Raw genomic sequence first — 11,539 nt, forward strand, 5'->3', positions numbered from 1 at the left:
AACTGGCCTGAAAGAATTCAATGGTGTAACCATCAGGACCTAGAGCCTTATTTGTAGGCATGTTCATCACAACCTCTTCGACCTCTTCCAGAGTGACGGCCCGCATTAATGCCCTATTCTGGTCAGCTGTAACAGTTCTTGGGATGTGTCGACAGATGGTAGTAATAGCCTCCCGGCGATCCCGCTGAGTCTCCGTGAGAACCCCCCGGAAATAATCGACTAGAGTGTTTTCGATGTCAGCCTGCTCCACCACCCATTCCCCTGCAGCATTCTTGAGAGAGAAAATCCGATTTCTATGCCTGTGCTGAATCATGGTTTGGTGAAAAAAATTTGTATTCCGCTCACCTTCTCTCAACCATCGAACCTAGATTTTTGACGCCATAAAATCTCTTCCTGTTTACGACGTTCCTCTAACTGACTTATGAGACTGCCTTCCTCGCGACTGGTAGCTTCATCCCGGCCATCCAATATTATTCGTTGCTGTAAGATCTCCAAGGCACCAACCTTAAAATTCAAAGATAAATTGAAATTTTACTTCGAAACATTACAAGTTGAATCCAAAAGAATTCAACAATTTGTGACTCCTCTCCTAACCAATAATTCTCATGTGCATGACCATAAATTATCGGAATACATTTTATAATTCTCATGATCTTTCTAAAATTTCAACACTACATCAACAATATAATAACCAATGTTGTTTAGATTTAAATGCTACATCAACGAGAATAGCAATATTGCTTGAATTTCAACACTATATTAACAATGTGAGAAACATTCTATATGTATGCTAACATCAATTATTTATTCCACTATGTTTTATATTTATATATTTATTATTTTTGGAATTAATTTTCATCGTTACATTCAGCTAGAAATTTAGAAATATTTTGCATAAATTTTTATTCAAATTTTGAAAATAGAATAAAGAAAATGGTCATAACTAAATAACTAAAAATTTACGATACCTTTTGTTTTTTTAGTTTTTAATTCTAAAATCTTTTAAAATCTACTTTTGCATAAATTTTTATTCAAAATTTTAAAATATAGGAAAGCAAATTGTCAAGACCATTCACGCAAACCCTTTTTTTTTCAATTCCAAAGTAGAAATAAGTAATTCGCCCAACCCTTTGCACTCGTTATCTCAGCAGAAGCAAGAAAATACAAACAAAGCAACAATAATTGAGAAACTTTAGAAATAATTAATGAATTGATAAAACTAATCCAAATTACGGATTAAAGACATATCATTCAACAGATTTTCAAATAATGGGGATGGACATTGGTAGAGGCTTTCACTTTTTCAATCCAGGGAAACTCACGCATCCAATTTCAAACCGCACCAGCGGAATTACATGTCATTCTAGGCAATGCATCGAGACATAAACTAATTTAACATCATATCAGAAAATCCTCAACAAAACACAGCTATAGAGCAATAATTCTAAAGCCGTGCTTGAAACCGGGATCGCAGAGAGAGTTTTCATACCTTTAGTTTGATACAGAAGAAGAAAATCCAGTGAAGCGCCCTCAAAATAATGGGTCATCCAACAAAGCATCCCTAAATTCTAAAGATTTTATCTTAAAGCAATTATTAAGAACATAGCTTAATATATGCAATTATAATTACTCTATTTTAATCGATGTCAACTCCAGGTTATGCAGCGTGGCCCTTTAATATCTTTGAATAATTAGAAAGTGTTCCTGCAGATTTTAGTGTGAAATACAAGCATCTTCTGAAATATTTCAAGAAAATCATTCCAACTGATCTTTTGTATATGATACTTAATTCTTCTGACTGTATAAAATTCGTTTATTAAAGCGGCCTTTGTTAGCAGAATATAGCATAAAGGCTATGATGAAGAGCTACTACCCTGCTAGCAGATTTTAGAGCGATCTAAAAAAATTTTCTCAGGTATTTTATAAAAGCTATTTGAACTTCCTTTGGCATAATCTAACTTTCTAACTAAATTTATTATGCTTTAAATGAACTCAAATAAAAGCCTGTACAGAGCCGCCCTTTGTGAACAGAAACTAGCTTGAAAGCTATGGTAAAGAGCTAGTATATTCAAACATCTCAGTTAGGAATAACTTAACTGTGGTAATTACGAAGCTTTAACAGAACTTGGCTCTTAACGATGTAAATATGCACGCAACCCAGGTTTATTCAGAAATCTCCCCGACCTCAACTTAGCACATGACCCATTCAAGTACATATAAACCACCGATTTAATATAATAATATAATAACATATACCTGGTTATTACTTCTATACTTCTTTAATTAAACCATTTGTAACACTGGGATACCTCCTTAGGCAACCCTTTGTTCACTAGTGATCATTAGTGATTTTCATGCTTCGGAGCACTTCAATTAAATTAGTTTTCTTATAACTAAAATTCAACATCAATCTAAAAATTATAAAAGTGGATTGGTCCATAGGTCTCACGGTTTAAACTTATGCTCATACCATATGTAACAGCGCTGAAATAAAAACATGTAATTACTTAGATTAATCAAGTAATTTATAATTAACATGTAATTATCCATTAATTAAAATCAAAGTTCAAAACTATTAGTAGAGATACTTATCTATGATTTCACTTGAAGTCTCATAACTGCGACAAGATTTTGGGAATGACTCTCCACCCAACTGTATCCTCAATTGTGCAAAAACTCGCTACAACTGGCAACCATCAAGCCCAATCAATGTACTACTGCCAGGGAATCTCTTTTGTCTTAGTACACTATTCTCCCCAAGAGAATAAATGATAGAATCTTGGAATGCCTGCCATCTTCCTCATATCTAATAAATACAATAAACATTGGAAGGGAAACCATGTGCACACTCCATGTGTTTACATGCAACTTTATTGCTTTCTTCTTTTATTTATTTTTTAATAGCTTTGTTGATTTTTTTACTATTTTCTTGTTTTATTTATATTTATATTTATTTAGAGCTTTAGTATGGTTATTTATTACTATTTTTATTTTTATTATTTATTATCTATTATTAAGGGATTTTTTATTTTTTACTATTATTGTTGTTCATGTTTTTATTTATTATTAAGGGACGTTACATCTTTGTCCAATTAGTAGAAGAGTGTGAACCACTAAGAGAAATGAATTAAAACATAGAACAAAGAACAATTGAGATTTTGCATTTTCACCCCGAAAGACATGTTGGTAGAATAGGAGAAAAAATAAGAAAGGATTCCACACATTCAGTTATATATTGACCAAGAAAACACCATAACTAATTGGAAACCAAACACACAAATAGACACAAGATTTACGTGGTAAAACCTCAACAAGTTGTCAAGGAGACATCCACGGGGCAAGGGATTGGAACTTATTATTCAACAACGATTCTCCTCACTTACATTTCATGGGCATTCACTAGTTTTATATCATCGACCTCCGTTACATAACTAACAATTCGGTATAAAACTGAATAATTACATTTTACCCAAAATTACTAATTCATTGTCAAACTAACAAACTCCACCTTGACCACAATTTTCCTAATCCCTTGCCCATGCCCATTCATGATCTTTTCTGCAAGCTAAGAGACACTAAACAGCACCGTAGCTTCTCTACTGTGACTGGCTTTGTGAATATGTCTGCACAATTCTCTCGCGTATGGACCTTTTGAAGAGCTACTTTTCTGCCATCGATCACATATCTCAGAAAATGATACTACATCAATGTGCTTGGTTCTGCTGTGATGGGCAGGGTTTGTAGCCAAGTGAATAACACTTTGACTATCACATAGTATATTCACTTTCTCCTGCGTTCTTCCAATTTCATCGAGTAGACCCTTTAACCAGATTGCTTCTTTACTAGCATTTGAAGCAGTTATATATTCAGCTTCGGTAGTGGACAACACAATTGTTTCTTGAAGCTTTGACATCCAACTAATTGCTCCACCTGCGAGAGTAAAGACGTAACCTGTAGTAGATCTTCTTTTGTCCAAATCACCTGCATAGTCAGCATCTACATATCTGCAGACTGGTCCTTCACTACCATTAGAGATGATGCAATGGTAACTTGTGCCTCTTAGATATCGAAGCACCCATTTCACTACTTGCCAATGTTCTTTACCTAGATTTGCCATGAACCCGCTGGCAACTCCAACTGCATGTGAAATGTCAGTTCTTGTAGATACCATCGCATACATTAAGTGGCCTACAACGTTTGCATATGGTACATGAGACATATATTGCTTTTCTTCATCAGCGCTAGGACTCAAAACTGAAGAAAGCTTAAAATGGGAAGCTAGTGGAACATTAACAGGTTTCACATTGTTCATAGAGAACTTTTCAAGTACTTTCTCCACATACTTCTGTTGTGATAACCAAAGCTTACCATTTCTCCTGTCTCTATGTATCTCCATGCCTACGATATGTTTTGCTTTGCTGCTCCAAGATCCTTCATATCAAATGTCCTAGAGAGTTGAGCCTTTAACCTGTTGATCTCTTCCATGCTTTTGCTTGCAATAAGCATATCGTCAACATACAAAGCTAAGATAATGAATATGCCATTGAATCTTTTTAAGTATACACAATGATCATAGTCACTTCTTATAAAGTTCTGGCTCACCATGAAGGAATCAAACTTCTTGTACCATTGTCTGGGAGACTGCCTCAGACCATATAATGATTTCCTGAGCTTGCAAACTAATCTTTTGTTGTGACCTCGTACAAAACCTTCTGGTTGTTCCATATATATCTCTTCATTCAAATAACCGTGTAGAAAAGTTGTATTAACATCTAATTGTTCTAACTCAAGATTAAGCAACTCAGTTAGTGACAACACAGTACGAATAGAAACAAGTTTTACAACTGGAGAAAAAATCTCATGAAAGTCTATACCTTCAACCTGAGAATACCCGTTTGCTACCAGTCTTGCCTTATACCTTTCAATACTTCCATCAACTTTCCGTTTCAGCTTGAAAACCCATTTGCATCCAACAACACTTCTCCCTTTAGGAAGCTCTACAAGGTCCCAGGTATTGTTCTTGGCTAAGGAGTCCATTTCTTCTTCCATAGCCACTTTCAATTTTTCGGTATCTGTATCATCTACTGCTTCCTTATAACAAGAAGATTCCCCATCTTCAGTAATCAAAGCAAAAGGTTAAGCATAATCTTATTACATTTTGGGAGTTTTCCTTTCCTTTGTAGATCTTCTTAGAGCGACTGGTTGCTGAACTGGTTCAAAAACTTGCACTGGTTTAGAAGCTTCACTCGCTTCCTTTGTGTCTTCAACACCTTTTTCTCCATAAGTCTCTCCTTCCTTTCAACTGTCACCGAAAGGTCTAGCCTCCAACTGAACTCGTTGATTTGGTGATACCTGTTCTTGTTCAATTCTTTCAACATTTGATTTTAACAGAGAGGATTCATCAAATGTTACATCTCTACTAATGACTATCTTCCGCAATGTAGGATCCCGCAACCTATCCTTCCACGGCATAGTCATACCCAACAAAGACATAACATTTGGACTTTGGATCTAATTCTGAACGTTGATTTTTCGAAATGAGAGAATAAGCATCACAACCAAATATCCTCAAATGTGAATAGTCACAAGACTGACCTATCCAAACTTATTTAGGAATTTTACAATCAATTACTACTGAAGGTGATCTGTTAACTAAATAACAAGAAGTAGATACTGTGTCTGCCCACAACTCCTTTTGCAAGTTAGCATTTCTAATCATGCTTCTGGCTCTTTCCATAAGAGTCCGATTCATACACTCAGCAACACTATTTTGCTGAGGAGTATAAACAACAAGTTTGTGTCTAACAATTCCCTCATCCTTACAGTATTGTTCAAATTCAACTGAAGTGAACTCCCCGCCATTGTCAGTTCTTAAACATTTAATAGATTTGCCTGTTCTTTTCTCTACCATTACTTTAAATTGTTTAAATACATTTAATACATCAGCTTTCCTTTTTAGCATATAGACCCAATCTTTACAAGAGTAATCATCAATAAACGTTAAAAAATACAATGCACCTCCATATGACACAACAGGGGATGACCCCCACAGATCAGAATGAATATAGTCTAAAACATCTTTACTATTATGATTTCCAACTTTAGATCTTTGTTTACACTGTTTGCCATACACACAATGTTTATAGAAATCTAACTTCAAGGATTTCAGACCAGGAAGAGATTTACGTTTCACCAGTGTTTGAAGACCTTTCTCACTCGTATGACCCAATCGTTGATGCCATAGATGAGCACCTGCTTCTTCCTTTTCTGACGCCACCGCTGCTTCACTGACCTAAGTACTTCCTTTTAACCTGTAAAGATTTCCGACCTTTTTTGCCTTCATAACCACAAGGGCTCCTTTAAAGACTTTCAAGATGTCATCCTGACCTATAAACTTATAACCATCTGAATCCAACACTCCCAAAGAAATCAATTTTTTCTTCAAATCAGGTACATGTCTAACACTATTTAATGTTCTAACTGTGTTATCATACATCTTAATCCTGATATCTCCCATCCCAACAGTCTTACATGACACATTGCTACCCATAAACATAGAACTACCGTTTACATTTTTATACGAAGTAAACCAATTTCTATGTGGGCATTTGTGATGCGAAGCACCAGAGTCTAACAGCCAGCTATCTAAACCCTGAGAGACATTACATTCAGGTGAAGTTTCATCTATCATACATAATTCTTCAGCAGATAAAACTTCGTCTATTATACCTGAATCGACCTGATTCGCTTCCTTCTTCGCGTTTTCGGATTCCTTTCGTTTCCAACAGTCCTTCTTCAAGTGTCCAATTTTACCGCAGTTCCAACATTTTGCCTTACACTTCTTTCCCTTCGATTTCGATCTGGAAGACCCCCTCGTGTTATAGACATTTTTGTGCCTATCAGCATAGAGCATGAAATGTCAATAATCTGAGGGATCCAAAGTCCCTAAACATGTTGTTCTTACCCTTAGAGGAACAAGGTCTGCAAACCACAGCACTAAGAATCAGTTCTCCACTCAAAAACACTCAAAAACAGGCTATTTCTAGATCATGTCAGCTGCTCCACTGAGCATCTGCGCTGAATGTCAACTGCTCCTCCTTGTACCTGCGCTGAAGGTCAAAATCAATGAAGGCTACCTGCGCTGGGTGAGATTGGCCAAGTGGCACAGTCATTCTGCAAGGTGTCAACTGCCGAGGAAGCTTCCAAACTGACACTTGGGTCAAGGAATTCGCCTAGTGATGAGTAAGAGGGTCTTGATCTCCAAGTGGAAGCAAGATCCTCCAAGTGGACTCAAGAACTGAAGATTAACTAAAGTGGGAGAGGACACAAGTCAGCTTCAGGCCAGTCTCAAGATGACTCATCCTTTCTCCAAAAACCTATATATAGAGCTCTCTCATGAGGTCTATGGAGGATGGAATTTTGTGCAAGTAAGGAAGTGTTGTTGGTTTGTGATTAGAGCTATTGGGTGTTTGGCTTAAAGGAGGTGAAGAGGAGATTTCTTTCAGCTGGGAGGTGTTGCTGGATTGGGCCCATTGTGGTTGTAACCCTCTCAGAACTTTACTTCTATTATCAATAAAGTATTCGAGGTTCTTCTATATGCATGTGTTTATGATGAATAGATGCTTGTATATTTGATTTATGCTAATCCTATAATCGATTATGGATGTATGCTTGTTGTAGTTTCCTTTCCTTATGCTTTTACAGGATCTGTGTGTAGCTGGCCCGGTGAAAGGATAAGGAGCTAGGAGCAAGCGGCAAGGAGTGAAGACTGGATCAACTATTAGTGCAAGATAATGGCTAGTACATCATCCTTTTCTTCCCTCTCTCATCTCATAAAGAAGAAACTTTGAATAGATTTGCATTCAGTTGTTGCTGGAGTACTATCACCTTCAGAGTAGGGATAGAGGCATTCTGCATTAGATGCTTTTCCCCCCAACAAAATGGCGACTCCGCTGGGGAGAGGATCTTGGTAGTTTGTTGTGTTTCTTGCTATTCATTTCATAAACAAGGAGAGTACCGAATCGAACTGTGTTTGAATCTATCAAACACAAAGTAGAGGGCAGCTACTCTGGCTCAGTTTCTGAGCAAGTTTACGATTTGAAGAGCTGGTCCACAAGGACTCTAATAAGCTCTTAGTGATAGATTTTCATCCTCCTTTAAATCCCTTAGTGTGTCCTTGACTGATAGCTTCTGATTTGAGCAAAAACTGTGAATTTTTGAGCAATCTGTGACTCGGAAACCAAGACGGACGAAAGTCTCGTTCTTCATTGTAGGTTGTACACTAGCAGTCTACATTTCAGCGCAGTTCCTGAAGGGGCTACCTGCGCTGAAAGTTAAACAGGTAGTGTTACACCTGCACTGGACCAGTCTTGGCTTGAGTTCCTGTGGTTTCTTGCTGTGTCTTGATTTGTTTTCACTGTTGTTTTGTTGTTTGCTGCCAGTCAGTAGGCCTATCTGAAACCATCTTCCTTTGTCATTATTCTGCCTCAGTTGTATAAAGAAACTGTATTTGTTCTTTTGTATTTATTGTGTCATTTACAGTTTCCCATAACAAAAGTGAACCAGTCATGCATTGACCTCTTAGATCTAGACCTGTGATTAAGTGTCGTTCTGATCTCAAGAGTTTGTTTATTTGCTGTTCATAGCTGATTGTGTTTGTCGCTTTCGTTATATGGTTTGAATTCATCTATTTCTAAGTGTCGAAACAAGTAAATCGTAAGGTGTCTTTCGATTTTTTGGACAAACTTGTTTGCTTTCGCTTGAAATTGAATTCAAAGTTATACAACAACTTTCTTTTTGCATCTCATCAACATTAAGAAAGAGAAAGGAAATACTTGCATTGTGCATGTACATTATGACAGTTTGCATGTTGATTTAGGAAAGTGCATTAGTGTGTGCTCTATGATCTGTGTGAAAAGGTGTTATCTTCTTTCTCCCTCAGTAGTTAAGGTTTTCAAAGTTGAAAGATTGAAAAGCTTGCTTATCGTCTTAGATTGCATTCAGGAGTGTTTCTATACATCTCGTGGTGATCCATAAAGGCAAACTGCTAAACAAGATCAACCTTAAAATAAATTGAATTTACATAACAACGCATTGAAACATAACGCAAACATCTAGAGGTCTAAGCTAGAGACGTGTTCCGGCGTCGTTAAACGTGATATCTTAGCGTTGAGTGGTTGGGTGATTCCTCCATGGTGAAGCGATAAGTATCAATACGGACTTGTGCTCCCACGTACCGTCGCGTATATATTGGGAGACCCTATAGGATCAAAGCCTTTATCCATATGAAACCGTGTCGGCCGCCCTACTGATCACAATGCAGTGAACACAGCATTCACGAAGATCGACCACTCGTACCGTAAAATGTATTCTGTGGTTTTGCGAACGGTTTGGCACACCCTCTGCCTAGAACTCCAGAGCAGTTTCTTTTGACCTTTTTCAAACTCTATAACTGAAAAAGTCCATCCGAGCATTTGTCACTTCGGGCTCGTTAAAACATCGAAGGAGACTAGAGTCATCTTTAGCTTTTTCTCGACTCTTAAAAAGTGAAAAAGCAAGTTGTGTCTAAGCGTCGTTATAAAATTTATTTTAAACGGAACATAATCACCTCCTATTCCTGCGTTGATCTTAAAGTTGAGAACATGGAACGCCCCAACCAAGGAACTCCACATGATGGAAGTCCTAGTCCATTCTCCTCTTGGGGAGAAGTTGGTGCACCCCACATGGCCACATTGTCACTTCCAGGACTGACAATTGGCCTGCCTGTTTGGCTATTCTCAACTAGTGTAGTTCAGAACACCATGGTTCCTGAGCAGTCGAGTCAACAGTTAGATGAGTCTAGAGCGTCCCACCAGCCTTCTACTTCTTCTAACCCTTCCTCCAATCCTTCATTTTCAAAAGGTAGGGCTGGCAAAAGCCAAGCTCCCATGGAGAAGAAGGAAAAGAAGAAGAAAGAGAAGAAGAAGAAGGAGCCTAAGGCGACTGTGGGCAAGCAAAAGACATCTGACAAAAACCCACACACAACACAGACCGGGCCTAAATCGCCATGTGTCATATGTATAGGAGACCACTTCCATAGAGATTGTCCCTGTATTCCCCGAATACTAAGGGACTGGTCACCTCGTTTGCACAATTCGGGAGCATCAACCTCTGATAGCCATGTTGATTGCTTACCGTCAACCAGCGAAAGTGAAGGTTCAAGACAAAGAGGGGGAGAAAGATCCCCCTACAGACTGTGTGAAGGCGGTCACGCCATCCAGCGTTGTCCCTTCTTAGACGAAGCGAAGAGAGTTTTGGAAGATCGTCCGGTTTCTCCGGTAATACTTCCTCCTGGATACAAAAAACTCGTGCCAAGTCCTTCGTTGATTGAAAATACAGCTGGCCCACTCAAGTGGTCAGCTGAAGCGTCAGTCATTGAAAATGAACCTACTGAATCCAGACCAGACGAAAGCCTAAAGGTCGATACGGCAGTTGACCCGGTTCTTCCTTCAGAGGTTTCATCCTCAAATGACACCGTCACTAAAGATTCATCTTCAAATGAAACCCTCACGAAAGAGAATAAGGATGACACCATCCAGATTCTTTTTGTCAACACAGATTCTGATGAGCATCAGGGCAATGTGCCCATTCCTTTATCGCAGGAAGGAACATCGTCAGGATCGTATCCGGCCGTGTATTCGGTCCCACCGCCAAGCAACCTGGTTGTGTCCTTTGATTGGAACCAACTGGGCAGACCCCGGTTACCAGCGAGTATGCCATTCAGAATCATAGTCCAAATTTATAGAATGGTGATGGCTGGAACTATCATTGATGAAGGGGCATCTATGAGTATCCTTTCCTCTGTTGCTTGGAAAGCACTGGGTTCCCCAGCGCTTTTGCCTGAAATGAGAAATCTCTCGGGCTTTGATAAAGGAACCAGTCGACCATTAGGGATCCTCCCCAATGTGCCTGTTACATTGAAAGGGAAGACCGTTAATTTGAACGTGATGGTCATTCAAGGACCCTTGGATTATAACCTACTCCTTGGACGTGACTATATATATTGCATGGGAGCTATAGTCTCCTCACTCTTTAGAGTAATGTGTTTTCCACACGAAGGAAGGGTGGTCAAGCTCGTAGACCAACTTTCATTTCCGGGATCACGCATCGCAAATAGTCAAATACCAATCCTCAATGGTCTATTCACCTAAGAAAGGTCTCCACCCCCAGTCCTCCTTCCCGATGAATGCGAGTGATTCGGAAAGATAGAACTGGAACCCAGGGGGCATGCATCCTGGTCTGCTTCGGGCAGAGGAAACCTTGGGTATAAAGTAGAATTTCCGCGAAAGAATATGACTAGTCCGTACCCCGTCCGTGGATGGAAGAGGGGTTGTTCTAGAATAAGATTCTTTTGATAAGGTTACTTGTCTGACAAAGGTCATTCATCTTTGTCTAAAAAGGTAGGCTACCAAGGAAAGAGATTCTATTGCGGCAGCAAATGGTAACCGTCTTTGGGTAAAAGGCAAGCCTCACCCATTAAAACTAATGTTTTAGAGGATAA

Source organism: Pinus tabuliformis, chromosome 3_2, assembly GCF_031772625.1.
Source record: "Pinus tabuliformis cultivar Carrire ecotype Pingquan chromosome 3_2, CPIR1, whole genome shotgun sequence".
NCBI classification, from domain to species: Eukaryota; Viridiplantae; Streptophyta; class Pinopsida; order Pinales; family Pinaceae; genus Pinus; species Pinus tabuliformis.